General features: G+C 29.3%; 1 long non-coding RNA gene across 1 annotated transcript; it reads left to right on the top strand.

Annotated features, from left to right (window-relative positions):
• Positions 1–225: 225 nt before the first annotated feature.
• Positions 226–913, top strand: LOC125041518. The gene is made up of 2 exons (XR_007116287.1): positions 226–462; positions 586–913. It is a non-coding gene; the product is annotated as an uncharacterized LOC125041518 (long non-coding RNA).
• Positions 914–16,623: the final 15,710 nt, after the last annotated feature.

Below are 16,623 nucleotides of genomic sequence, written 5' to 3'. Positions count from 1 at the left end.
AAAAGAATGGTAATAAAAGTGATAATCATGAAAGTAATAGCAATAACAACTACAATAACAATAATACTGATAATGATAATAATAATGATAATAATAAAAATAATAGGGAATATGATATCAATAATACTAGTGACAAAATCAATAATAACAAAAAGAAAATATTGACTAAGTATGGCAAGAAAAAGAAAGAAACAGATATGGGAACTGACTACCAATAAAGAAAAACAAAAAAGTATCAAAGATGCAAATAACTATGGTGAAAATATATATAATAGGATAAACAAAATAAGGATATATAGCAGAAGGAGAGGTGGTTCCCCGTGAAGAAAGGACTTCCCGCCCCGCCCCCTCTTCCCGTCCACGTCTGGGGGATATATAAGGCGAACCCAGAGCCAGGAAGGGCATATTGTCCTTCCCAGAGGCACGAAAACGACTCTTTCTCTCGCCTCCAGGATGAAGCTGGTGAGTCGAGGATACTTCTTGTGTATCTAGAAGTCGTGATTGGTTTCTTTATGTCAAAGGATAATTACTGAATATATTTGCATATTTCCACCGAATTTCGAAATCATTTGTTCAATATTGCAGATTTCAATGTTGATGGCCCTAGTTGTGGCCCTCTCTGGCCTCCTGGGTTCAGCTCGTGCCATGCCTGACCCCTTCCCTGTTGCTGACCCCGTGGCTGACCCCGCGGCTGACCCCTGGTTCTTTAGACGCAGGCACTACTACCCACACTACCACCACTACCCCCACCACCATCACTACCACCACCACTGGTGAAAACAAGGATTCACTTTTCTCTCTTGAAAATAATTCCCAAAATGTAACAATATATCTCATTCCAGTGACTTTGTATACCAATGTACGATTTATGCTTTACGGTCAACTTGCTGTAAGAATAAAATCCTAAATGAGATGGTCTTTTCGACATTTAACCTTAGTGTCATTGCAGCATTAACTTGAATTTCATTACTGATATTTCTGATATTACGAAAATAATGCTAAAGAATACTGAGTGGGTTTTGATGGTATAAATCTCCATGTGTTCAATAACAAATCGGTGAAGTAGTGAGAGTATTATGTGTGTGTTTGTGTGTCTGGGTATATAGATGTATAGTAAAACATAATTACAGATATATAAGCATCTCCGTATGTAAATAGACATGCATGTATGTTTGTATGTATATATATGTATGAATGTATGTATATGTCTGTGGTGATGTTCAAGTATGTATGTATATGTGTGTGCATTTCCCGTTCAGATTCGAACCCTCGTTCAGATCAGTAAATATGATAAATCCAGTCTGGGAATTAAGAGTAAATATAACCGATTTTGCCCAGCAAGTCTAATCCTGCGTATTATGGTGTGTCTCTCAGTGCGTCCACGCTATCGCAGAAATCATTACCTAAATCAAATTTGTAGTAGTAACTATTACATAAATTAGTTTTATTCTCCTCCTATTCCTCTTCTTCCTTCATTCTTCATCCTATCCTCCTCCGCTTCCTTCCCCTCCTTTCTTCCTCCTCTTCCTCCTCTGTTTTCTTCTACTTCCTCCTCTTCCTTGTCTATGGTCTTCCGAGTGCCTTTTTTCTTTTCTTTTTTTATCCCCACTTCCGAAGATATTTTAGTGAAGCGATATAAAGCAAGAAATATGAAATAAGAACATTATGATCAACATTAAAGTATGAGAACAAGAAGAAAGAGGAGAAAGAGAGGGAGGGCGTCACAGCAAATAAATAGATAGTTACGTAATAATGAATAACGGTATAGATAATAACAGCGATAATGGTAATGAGAGTACTAGTATTAACGACATTGATGATAACAACAAAATACAAAGAACGCTTATAATAACCCTAACGGCAATGATAATGGTTAAATTACGATGAAAAAAAAAAAAAAAATCAATGCAACTCATATTAGGAACAATATTGATAACACTAACGACGATAACACTTGTGCTAGAGATAACGGATACGATATAGAAAGATAAATGAAATTTTCTCACATGATCCGGTTTGACCTTGAACTTGATCTCTGGTACAGATCGGAGGTCACTTTTATTCATGGGACAGTTCTCTCTCTCTCTCTCGCTCTCGGTCTGTCTCTCTATCTCTCTCTGTATCTCTCACTCTGACTCTCTCTCTTTTCCCTCTCCCTCTCTCTCTCACTTACTCTCTCACTCACTCACTGACTCACTCACTGACTTACTCACTCTTTCTATCTCTCTCTCTCTCTTACTCACTCTTTCTCTCCTATTTTTTTCTTTTTTTTTTTCTTTTTATTCATCATTACTCCCCGAAAAAAACGAAATGATTTTTATGGCTACAATTCAGAAGACGGAGGGTCAATTTCCCGTACCTTCGAGTGGATTTTTTTCTCTAACCACATACCATATAATACTGCTTCCCTTTGACTTTAAATGGGACCAGACTTCTCTTTTGTTATCATCTATTATGTTGGGATTGTCTTAAGTAAGGGAGGTTATTCTGGTACGTGTTGAATAAAAGGTATGGATGAAAACGAATGGTTTGGCAAAGCAAGAACTGTGAATGAAATTTCAAAAATAATTTTTTAGAATTACGCATTTCTGCCTGATTAATTAACATATATTCAGATATAGTTAAGATTACTCTCGCATGTTAGTTAGGGTCGACAATTTCTAGAATATAATGTGAAAGCAAATTAGATTTTACAGAAAAATGAATATACCAAGAATAAGAAGAAGTCTCACTAACCATGATAATATAGATAAGGTATATATTCTTGAATCTTAATATATCCGAGAGAGAGAGAGAGAGAGAGAGAGAGAGAGAGAGAGAGAGAGATAGAGAGAGAGAGAGAGAGAGAGAGAGAGAGAGAGAGAGAGAGAGAGAAGGGGAGAGGGAAGGAGGGAGAGAGAAAGAAAGAGAGAGGAACAGAGATAGATAGAGAGATACTGTATATAGATAGACATACATAGAGAATGGAGAAAGAGAAAGGGGGAGCAGAAAATAAGAAAAGAAACGAGAAATCTGCAAGAGAGAGCGAAAGATAAATAGATAGGTAGATAGACAGATACAAAAATACACAAATAGATGGAGATGGGTACTATGAAAGTTTGATTCTATAGCATCCCACAGATGCAATATTAACAAGCAATCATTAAGTAGAACTTTTTTTTAACAAGACATAATCATCATCAGCTGAGGATTGAGTTAAGAGAGCCTTCTAAATCCGACGTATCATACCTTTATATTCCTAATAACAGTACAGAAATAAAACTATTGTATCCATCATAGCAGAAAAAAGAAGGGAGAAAATGATAAAGAAGAAGAAAGTAAAGATAAAGCAAAAACAAAACAAACACTCCAAGAAGTAGGAACATTTTCGCCCTGTCACACAACACGAGCCGGTTTTATTGACCTTGACATTGCTTCGCTGTGTTCGGGTTGAGCTTCTTGGCGCTGTTTGTCTATTTCCGGTTTGTTTGTTCGTCTGACGAGGAGGTCTTGGCGGTACGAATCGTTACGACTCTGTTTCATTTCTCATTGTGACTGTTTCCTTTTCTTATCTATGTTATTGTGTTTGAGTTTACAGATACACATACAAGTATGCCCTTATATATAGTAATATAGTTTCTAAATGAATCTATTATGTCAATTCTACTGTACATATAAAGGCGCAAATGCGCGCGCGCGCACACACACACACACAAACACACACACACACACACACACACATATATATATATATATATATTTACACACACACACACACACAAGATAAGCCCATGATATGATACTCACCAGTTTTTTGACAAAGAGAACGAACTACTGTACTATATTCTCTACAGCAAATGTGTCAAGAAAACGCTCTTCTTTTAGTTAACACGGGGTAAGGGAGAACACCAATAATAGGTTATTTAAATTTAGTATAAATCCAGTGCCAGGTCTCTCAAACGCAACAGGAACAGCATTTGTTAGCCACAACGACATCAAAACATTGGGCGATCTTGTGTACTGATTTTCCCTTACTTGGATAAAAAGTGGACATAGAAAACTGCTTTCTTAAATAGCTGTTCATTTCTCTCATTTACTGTTTTTTGTATATAGGAAAGATTGTCCATAGTGAAAGACAAATATAATATAGATTGGTGTATTCCAAGTATGTCTACTTCTTTATGTATTACCTTCACCGTGGATTTATATATATATATATATATATATATATATATATATACATATGTATATACATACACATATGTATATATATACACATATGTATATATATACACATATGTATATATACACATATATATACACAAATTTATATAAATATATACATGCATATATATACACAAATTTATATAAATGTATATATACATATATATACACAAATCTATATAAATATATCTATACATATATATACACAAATTTATATAAATATATATATACATATATATACACAAATGTATATAAATATATATATACATATATATACACACATTTATATAAATACATATATACATATATACATACACATAAATATACTATTTATATGTATATATGTATATATATATATTTATATAAATTTGTGTATATATATGTTTATATATATGTTTATATAAATACTATATATATGTTATATATATGCATATATATGTAGATATACATATATATATATATATATATATATATATGTCTGTGTGTGTGTGCATGTGTGTGTGTGTAAACATATGTATATGTATATGTATATATATATATATATATATATATATATATGTCTGTGTGTGTGTGTGTAAACATATGTATATATATACACAGATATATACATATATAAGTAAGTAAATGCATGAATATATGTATATGTATATATAAAAAAGACAAAAAAAGAAGAAATAGACACATGCGCGCATATATATATATATATATATATATATATATATATATACATATATATACATACACATATATATGTATATATATATCTATGTAGGTATATATGTATATATATACATATATATACATACACATATATATGTATATATATATCTATGTAGGTATATATGTATATATATATATATATATATATATATATATATATATCTATGTAGGTATATATGTATATATAAACAATATGTATATATGTACATATATACAGCATATATATATATATATATATATATATATATATATATATATATGTATATATATATATGTATATATATAATTCTGCATATATGCGTATATTTAATACACATATATTTATAAATATATATAAATATATCTGTATGTATAATTATACGAAAACATATGTATATACATACATATACATATGTATTTAAGTAGGTATATATATAGCTGCCTACATACAGTCACAAACACACACACACAAATATATATTATATATATATATATATAATTCGCTTCTATGTCGCGAACTCCCTCGCAAGGGCTAGGACGGCGCCTTCTTTCGAAGAACCTTTTGGTTTTGTCAGGTGAAGACCTTTGCCCCGAGTGGATGCCAAACGTTAACCGGTTTTATTAACTTTGATCTCATGATTCTATTGTGAATTGTGAATATATATATATATATATATATGTGTGTATGTATGTATATATATTACACAGACACATATATACAATATATATACATGAATATGTACATACATATAATATATGATATGCATACATACATAAATATATATATATATATATATAAATATATATATTTACATTTATATAACACACACATAGAATATGTATATACAATACACAAATATATGTATATAGAGAGATATACACATACACACTATATATGTGTGTGTGGGCGTGTTTGTGTACGGAAACATGCGTATATGTACAAATATATGTATATATATTATGCCTAAATATAAATATATATAATTATATATATCATGCATATATATATATATATTATGCCTAAACAGTGAGCAAATAAGTGTGCTCAACCTCCCATAGCTCATTCCATGCCTGCTCTTCTGCTTCTTTCGTCTTTAATCTTTTAAATTAAATGTGGGTTTTTAATTATTGCGTCATAGCTAGATGCCTTGCATTCCATAAGGCTTTCTAGTCTCCTTCTCCCCGTGGCTTCCTTACATTCAGTTCCTGTAAATCCTACGCTGTGCCTGGCAAGGTAATGGGATATGGTGGCTAAGGGAACTCTGCATTTTAGCCATTCTGATTGTTTCCCAAGACTTTTCTTCTGCCCTTGATGAAGTCAGCCATAAGTATTTCCTTTTTTAAACTCAGGTATGTAAGAATCAATGACCCAATTTATATTTTATCAGATTTTTTATTAGACAATGTGGTACTATAGATAGTTCCCAAAGGCAGTGTTCTGGGGTCACTTCTTTTTATCATTTATAACACTGATATGTGGCGAGGAATTTCTTCCAGTCATGGCATATGCTAATGACATTCTTATTTTCCCGCGTCCATGACCCTCAAAGTGGACCAGATGCTGCCACTCAATTGAACATTGATTTAAAGCTGATCTCTTCTTGGTGCAAGCATTTTAGAATGATATTTAATCTTAAAACCAATTGCATAATTTTTAACTTTATTAACCTGTAATCCGCCACATCCTGATAGCATTGACGGCCAAGTCATCAGCTCAGAAAATTACACATTTACATTGTGTTATTTTGAATTCTAATTAAATATGTGCACACACACACACACACACACACACACACACACACACACACACACATATATGACCTGGCCACCATCAATCGATATCGACTTTGGGACTATTGACTCAGTGATTATTGACTCACTGGGTGAAAGCTGTTGTCCATGCAGCAAGCTCCCTCTCTCGACGCAGCTGATGAGTCCAAAGAAACGGCAAAGACCATTACAGTTCGGCATCAGCGGCGTTGTAGTGAATGCAAGCGGGGTAAACGGGGCTTGTTAACGGGGCTTTTCGTGTCGGAGCGGTAAGAACCCTCCGAAGGCGCGGTGGGCCAGGGGTAAATATGGCATGGAAAAGCAAAATAAAAGGTCAGAACTAAAAGCATAGAGTGAATGAACTAAAATAAGATAAAATGGAACCCTTAAGAGAAATCAAAATCTTACATTTAACACCAAAACACTGAGGGTTTTCAAACACTAAGCTGCCCCGTTTTCCTTTACAGTTCCCCCATTTTCTGTGATGGCATGTTAACTCAGTGTACGAACATAAAATAAAACCATAAATATGTATAAGAAGAAGCCTGGGTGCAACTCCTTAATGAGATAAAAGGTAACATAAAAGGACTGACAGAACATTTTAAACATTTACTAAAATCACGGCTTCGTATATATAACAGTATTACAATTGCAATAGTGATATTTCTAATACAAAACACAACACTTATCTCTACAATGTGTTACACAGGTGTTCCACAGCGAGTCGAATACACAAAAATTGTCACACTGCAATGAGTACTTAAAAGGTGTGTTTTTTGTCTCCCTGATTAATGTATCAAATCAATGCCCCGTTGAAGTCTTCCGTCCTCGAATCTGGCTTAGAGAAGCACTGCCTGCGCATATTAATAGTGTCTCAGAAGCTAGGGAAATGTCCGGCAAGTCGTTTCATGTTATCGCGTGACCCCTGCACATCAGGTCAGGCCAGCGGAGGTTGGTAATAAAAAGAAAAAAAGAAAAAAAAAAAAAAAAAAAAAAAAAAAGAAAAAATGATCTGACAGCTTCTCAACAATCTTCGTGTAGTTTTCTAATCAAACTTGATTGTTAAACATTGAAATATGAATTTTATATGTAAGAAAAGCCGCAAAATAAAAATACACATAGATGAAATCATTTCCACACTAAAAATTGAGCAGATATAATAAAAGTAAATAATGGCTTAAAAAGAAAGGCCTTAATGCTACTTGGGGGGGGAAGGGTAAAACAAGGTAATATTCGTTTATTTGTTTACAGTTCAAATTATATTGAAAAAAAAGGTTCATTACAACGTCGTAGGAATTACAAGAACGAGGTAAAAAACGACAATGAACTTAGGGACTCCAGCTCCGGATTTTTCCTCAGGGCTTCTTTAATAGATATACGTCATGCTGATAATAGGATTGTTATAACCCAGTAATGTCGTATAAGAAAATGAAACAAAGACTGTTTTTGCACACCTTTTAATTTGGAAAGAAGAAACAATTCCATTTCATTTGTGAGATACATTTTGAGTGTTAAGCTAGTATCGTTAAGAAGGCATTACGGACGAAAGTAGAAAATTCAGTTTCCACTAGTTTCCACAGTGGCATCGGTACTTTTACAGACGTAAGCAAAGGGCGAAATAAAGATAAGCCCTTATTGGGGGCAATGAGGCCTTTTACACTGCACTCCGTGTTTGCTTTGTGTCAGGGGAAAAGCTTTTCGAAGTGGGTATGGTTGTGTTAGGGGGGGGGGGGGGCATTTAGGTGGCCTCTGTCACAAAGTCAGCGTCAGCGAGGGCATAGGGCTCAGGCATGGCGAGAGCAGATCCCATGAAGCAGGACAGGACCACGACCATGGCTATGAACAATATATATGTATATATATGTATATATATGTATATATATGTATATATATGTATATATATGTATATATATGTATATATATGTATATATATGTATATATATGTATATATATGTATATATATGTATATATATGTATATATATGTATATATATGTATATATATGTATATATATGTATATATATGTATATATATGTATATATATGTATATATATGTATATATATGTATATATATGTATATATATGTATATATATGTATATATATGTATATATATGTATATATATGTATATATATGTATATATATGTATATATATGTATATATATGTATATATATGTATATATATGTATATATATGTATATATATGTATATATATGTATATATATGTATATATATGTATATATATGTATATATATGTATATATATGTATATATATGTATATATATGTATATATATGTATATATATGTATATATATGTATATATATGTATATATATGTATATATATGTATATATATGTATATATATGTATATATATGTATATATATGTATATATATGTATATATATGTATATATATGTATATATATGTATATATATGTATATATATGTATATATATGTATATATATGTATATATATGTATATATATGTATATATATGTATATATATGTATATATATGTATATATATGTATATATATGTATATATATGTATATATATGTATATATATGTATATATATGTATATATATGTATATATATGTATATATATGTATATATATGTATATATATGTATATATATGTATATATATGTATATATATGTATATATATGTATATATATGTATATATATGTATATATATGTATATATATGTATATATATGTATATATATGTATATATATGTATATATATGTATATATATGTATATATATGTATATATATGTATATATATGTATATATATGTATATATATGTATATATATGTATATATATGTATATATATGTATATATATGTATATATATGTATATATATGTATATATATGTATATATATGTATATATATGTATATATATGTATATATATGTATATATATGTATATATATGTATATATATGTATATATATGTATATATATGTATATATATGTATATATATGTATATATATGTATATATATGTATATATATGTATATATATGTATATATATGTATATATATGTATATATATGTATATATATGTATATATATGTATATATATGTATATATATGTATATATATGTATATATATGTATATATATGTATATATATGTATATATATGTATATATATGTATATATATGTATATATATGTATATATATGTATATATATGTATATATATGTATATATATGTATATATATGTATATATATGTATATATATGTATATATATGTATATATATGTATATATATGTATATATATGTATATATATGTATATATATGTATATATATGTATATATATGTATATATATGTATATATATGTATATATATGTATATATATGTATATATATGTATATATATGTATATATATGTATATATATGTATATATATGTATATATATGTATATATATGTATATATATGTATATATATGTATATATATGTATATATATGTATATATATGTATATATATGTATATATATGTATATATATGTATATATATGTATATATATGTATATATATGTATATATATGTATATATATGTATATATATGTATATATATGTATATATATGTATATATATGTATATATATGTATATATATGTATATATATGTATATATATGTATATATATGTATATATATGTATATATATGTATATATATGTATATATATGTATATATATGTATATATATGTATATATATGTATATATATGTATATATATGTATATATATGTATATATATGTATATATATGTATATATATGTATATATATGTATATATATGTATATATATGTATATATATGTATATATATGTATATATATGTATATATATGTATATATATGTATATATATGTATATATATGTATATATATGTATATATATGTATATATATGTATATATATGTATATATATGTATATATATGTATATATATGTATATATATGTATATATATGTATATATATGTATATATATGTATATATATGTATATATATGTATATATATGTATATATATGTATATATATGTATATATATGTATATATATGTATATATATGTATATATATGTATATATATGTATATATATGTATATATATGTATATATATGTATATATATGTATATATATGTATATATATGTATATATATGTATATATATGTATATATATGTATATATATGTATATATATGTATATATATGTATATATATGTATATATATGTATATATATGTATATATATGTATATATATGTATATATATGTATATATATGTATATATATGTATATATATGTATATATATGTATATATATGTATATATATGTATATATATGTATATATATGTATATATATGTATATATATGTATATATATGTATATATATGTATATATATGTATATATATGTATATATATGTATATATATGTATATATATGTATATATATGTATATATATGTATATATATGTATATATATGTATATATCCATGTATATGCAAATATATGTACATATATATGTATATATGTGGGTATATATTATGTGGATTCTGTATATATATGTATATGTATGCTTATATATATTATTTGTGCCTGTAAGTAAGTACGTAAGCCTGTTTAGTGCTCTGAACAAGCTAGGTGGCCAGTGCTTAATATTATCTTGGCCTGATACGTGGGCTACCGATCCATAATAAAGACAAGCGAGTGAAGTGTGAGATTTGATTCATTTATTTCTTTTATTAATTTTCCATAATTATATAATTAAGATTTCAGAAAAGTATTAAGATCGGTAGGTATTCATTTATAATCCTTATTCATGCTTTCATTGACAATCCTTATTCATGATTTCCTTTATAATTCTTATTCATACTTGTAGAGGTGAGCATGAAAAGAGTAAACAAGTTCTTTACATTTAATCACTATTTACTATCATTTATATACAATAACATTACCGTATATTTCTCAGAATAATCGCCCTAGTCCTAATCGTAATCCTAATTCAACCCAAACCAAGAAAATGACAATAATGCAAAAATATCGCACCAAAAGCCCAATGGTGGTGTTTGTCCAGCAAATCCTCCTCTCTCCTCAGCCTCCTCACCACGACCCCTTCACGCGCATGTCGGGGTTATGGCAAGGTCGCGACAGCAGCCCGGGTAACTGAACCATTTAACTCAGGGGTAAACCACCTCGCAAGCTACCTGGGCTTGCAGCAATATACATATTTATATCTATTTATATTTTTATATATATACATACAATATATATATACATATATGTATATATACTAATATTCATATATGTATATATGTATGTGTATGTACGTAAGTATGCTTATATATATGTCTATATTTACGGACACATACATACATACATACATATATATTATGGGTATATGTATGAATTCCGTACATATATTTATATATGGATAAGTATGTTTATACATCTTTCTATCTAACTATATGTATATACATATATATATATATATATATGTATATATATATATATATATATATATGGATCTGTATATTTACCTTTAAATCTATCTATATGTATGCACTAACACATACATTTATACACGTTCATATGTATGTATATATACATGTATATATACATATATATATACATGTATATATACATATATATATATACATGTATATATATACATATATATACACATATGAATATATATATACATGTACATATTTATGTGTATTATGCATATATGTATATATGCACACACACACACACATACCTAATGCAACTATGACATGAAATAGATTTCTAAAAAAACAAGAATATTCAAGGCGTCGTGTTTCAAGGAAATACAAGGGAACCCAATCCTCAACATGGGGTGTATAAAAGCTATGAAGAGTCGAGAGCAGCCTATATTGCACTCAACCTGTCATTGTGGCGGTGTATTATTCATCATAACAATATTACCAGTTCGATAATCCTGAATAAAATCTCTAGATCGACACATATTTTAATTTACACCTTTTTCGATGTAGAGCATTATACAGATTAAACTCGCACACAAAACTCTATGAATGTGTGTTATGAATAGATATTTGCCAACACACATATATATATATATATATATATATTTATATATATACATGTTTATATATTTATATACATATATATCTGTGTGTGTATACATATACATATATACATACCCTTCCTAAAAAATTACGCTATTCTTTGCAATACACGGCCGATGTTTGACACAGGAAAACGAAAACGTAAGCAGAGTGAAGAACACCGAAGGAACGGAAAAAATAAATATTAGACAGATAGATAGACAGTATGTTTATATGTATATGTAAACATATATATACATACACAGATGTTTGTGTATATAAATAATACACAAACATATATATAATATATATATACACATATATATGTACTACAGCATATATAAAAATAAATATATATATACATACACACACACATATATATATATATATATATATATATATATATATATATACATATGTACACAAACACGTATATACATATGTGTGTGTATGTGTGCATATATATGTGTGTTTTTATATGTATATATACATATGTTTATAAACATATACATATATTATATTTATAGCATATATATATAGATACACTCAAGAGAATTACAAAGGAAAAACAAAAATAGAAACATATATGTATATATATACATATATATGTATGTGTCACTGTTTTGGTATTAATTTTAGGTTGTTTCTCTCTATCGCTTTCTCTTTTATTTTCTTCTTTTGCTTTTCGTTTTTCCTTTTTTTTTCTTTTTTTCTTTTTTTCTTTCTGCACCGATTTTTTTTTGTATTTTTTGTGATTTAATTGTTCGTATTTCTTTGTTTTATGCTTCTTCCTATTTTAATTTTCTTTTTCTTTTCTCTTCTGCTATGTTTAGACCGCAAGCCAAGAAATTTTAGGTTTATAAATGTATGTACTTTTATGTGCATGAGTGTGTGTGTGTAGATATATATATATATATATATATATATATATATATATATATATGTGTGTGTGTGTGTGTGTGTGTGTGTGTGTATACAAAATATAGAAAAGCCAGGTCGAGCTTAAAATGATAAAATAGATCTTGTATAGGCTACTTTTGGACTATCACATTTATTAAAATGTTCAACATTTTAGGAGTTATTATTATTAAGACATAGGTATGTAAATGAATTCTTTATTGTAGGCACTGAACCAATTGACTAAAAGTAATCTCCATCTCAATTAATACACTGTAATATGTATTTCAATAGTGTGTGTGGTGCAGCAGTAACAATCTCGTCTAGCAATCTTACTGACCTGCGTTGAAATCCTTCGCCGTCAGTGGATGGTAACACCGGCCATTCCTTGCACACAGGGGATAACTTAGAAGCAAAATGAAACAGACAGCATATCACACCAAGAATATCCATTGTAACAAATGGAATCAAATTAGATTATATAATTATATTATATAAAATACATAACAGGTTTAACATCTGTAGCGATTAACAGTATGATATATATGTATATGTATATATGTATATATGCGTGTGTGTGTATATGTATACATGCATATTGATATTAGTGTATACATATATACATATATATATGTGTGTGTGTATATATATATATATATATATATATACTAATATATATGTGTGTAAATTTATATATATATATATATATATATATATATATATATATATAAATACATATGTATTTGACCAAAGGTGTTCGTCTCCCACTAGACAACATCCCTCTTCACAACTCGAGATGGAAGCGCAGTCCCGTGGCTACGACATTTCACCTCATCTTTCTTTTTCTCCCGACCCTCCACCACCTGACTTTCACCCCTTTCCGTCCATGAGGTATTTTTTGGAGGGTGACACGGATGAGACACTGATTTCTAAAATCACCTCATGGATTCTAATGCAACCTGCGGACTTCTACGACCGAGGAGTCCACAGCTGCATAAAACGATGGGAAAAGTGTGTCACTTTTGGTGGAACTTAAGTAGAGAGAGTATTAACATGGAAAGGGGGTCATGGGAAACATTTATTGAGCGCCCCTCGTGAGTCTATATATATATATATATATATATATATATATATAGAGAGAGAGAGAGAGAGAGAGAGAGAGAGAATGTACATATATATATATATACATATATGCATCTACCTATCTGTACACACACGAATACATATATACATACATATATATACATATATATATTATTATGCATGTATGTATATAGCAATAAATATATACGTGAGTGTATATATGAGTGAATATATACAAGTCCGTATATATAAGTATTTGTGTGTATAGAAAGAGAGGTATGTACATAGAGATATACATATATACATACATATATGTATTGTCTATCTTTATATACATATATTTATACACACATATACAGAGATAGATACATATGTATATGTATACAGATGCATGTCACACAAACATACATTGGCTATCCCGTTCCACAAGAGCTATGTATTGCTGTAACACTTCCTTGTTACTCACCATGGAACAAGATTATCGGCTCAGCTTCTGTGAATAAAGACTGAATAATCAAGCTGCTTTCTTTCTATATATGATACTTTTTTTTTTACAATATGCCCACCGATTTTTCTCAAAGAGTAAATACCATATGGTAATGAATCACAGTCTCTGTACACAAAGTCAAACGTATACACACACACACACACAATCACATACATATATATATATCATCGTCATCACCAGCCTGATTCAATCCACTGCCGGACGTAGGCCTCACCCAATCTTTTCCAACTTTGTTTGCCTTGCATTTTTTGTTTCCAGTCTTGGCCCCCAAATTTCGTTATTTCGTCACGCCATATTGTCATTCGTCCGGCCCTTGGCCTCTTTATGTTACTTTCTTTGTCTATCTGTCGTCCTGTCTCCGGCATATATAACCTGCCCATTGCCTTTTTTTTTTTTTTTTTTGATGCCCACAAGTATATCTTCCACTTTTGTCTGTTCCCTCATCAACATTGTCCTCATCCGATATCTTGGTTGTAGTCAATGTTTCTGATCCATAAGTCATAACTGGGAGGACGCATTGGTTAAAGACTTTTTAAACATAATGGCAAGGAGCCTCTTAGTATGCTGTGTCTGACTAGACTGATGCGTTGCTTAATTTCCTCTTCGTGTTTGTCTGTACGAGTTACCCTAGGTATATATACCTGTCCACTACCTCTAGCGCTTCGCCTTGCACATGTATCTGTTCGAAATGAACACTACTGCTGAACATGATCTTGTTCATCCTAAGTCCGACTTTCAGACTCTCTCTATTCAGATCGTTTATTAGTTGTTGCATTTCATCTGCAGATTCACTGAAGAGAACAATATTATCTGAAAATCGTAGATTGTTTAGGTATTTGCTTCTTATTTCGATACCTTTTCCATTCCATTTTAGCTTCTTGAATATTTCCTGTCCAACACCTTTATTAATTGGTATTTTATCGGTTTCCGTGTGACGCTTGATGGTTGCTGCCCCATCTTCGTTTATATATCTTCCTCCTCTACTCCCTGTCTTCGAATAACTTCTAATACGGCTGGTGTTTGTACAGAGTCAAATACCGTTTCGTAATCGATGAATGATTACGACAGGGGTTTCCTATATTCGTTTTTTTTTCTCTGATTTGGGTGAGCGTTTAGATGTTGTCTGTTGTTGAGAATCCACTGCCAAAGCCAGCCTGTTCTCTGGGCTAGTTAGAATCCAGACTGTCAGAGATACGAATTGTGAGTTTTTCTGTTGAGAAGGCATTTCTCCTGCATCTATTTATTATAAGGTCTATACTAATTCCACACACACACACACACACACACACACACACACACACACACACACACACACACACACACACACATATATACATATATGCATATGTTTAGTTGAGTATCCTTATCTACACACAC

The sequence above is a fragment of the Penaeus chinensis genome, chromosome 30 (assembly GCF_019202785.1).
Source record: "Penaeus chinensis breed Huanghai No. 1 chromosome 30, ASM1920278v2, whole genome shotgun sequence".
NCBI lineage: Eukaryota > Metazoa > Arthropoda > Malacostraca > Decapoda > Penaeidae > Penaeus > Penaeus chinensis.
Note: the sequence above shows the minus strand (reverse complement) of the source record. Positions and strands in the feature narration are given on the sequence as shown.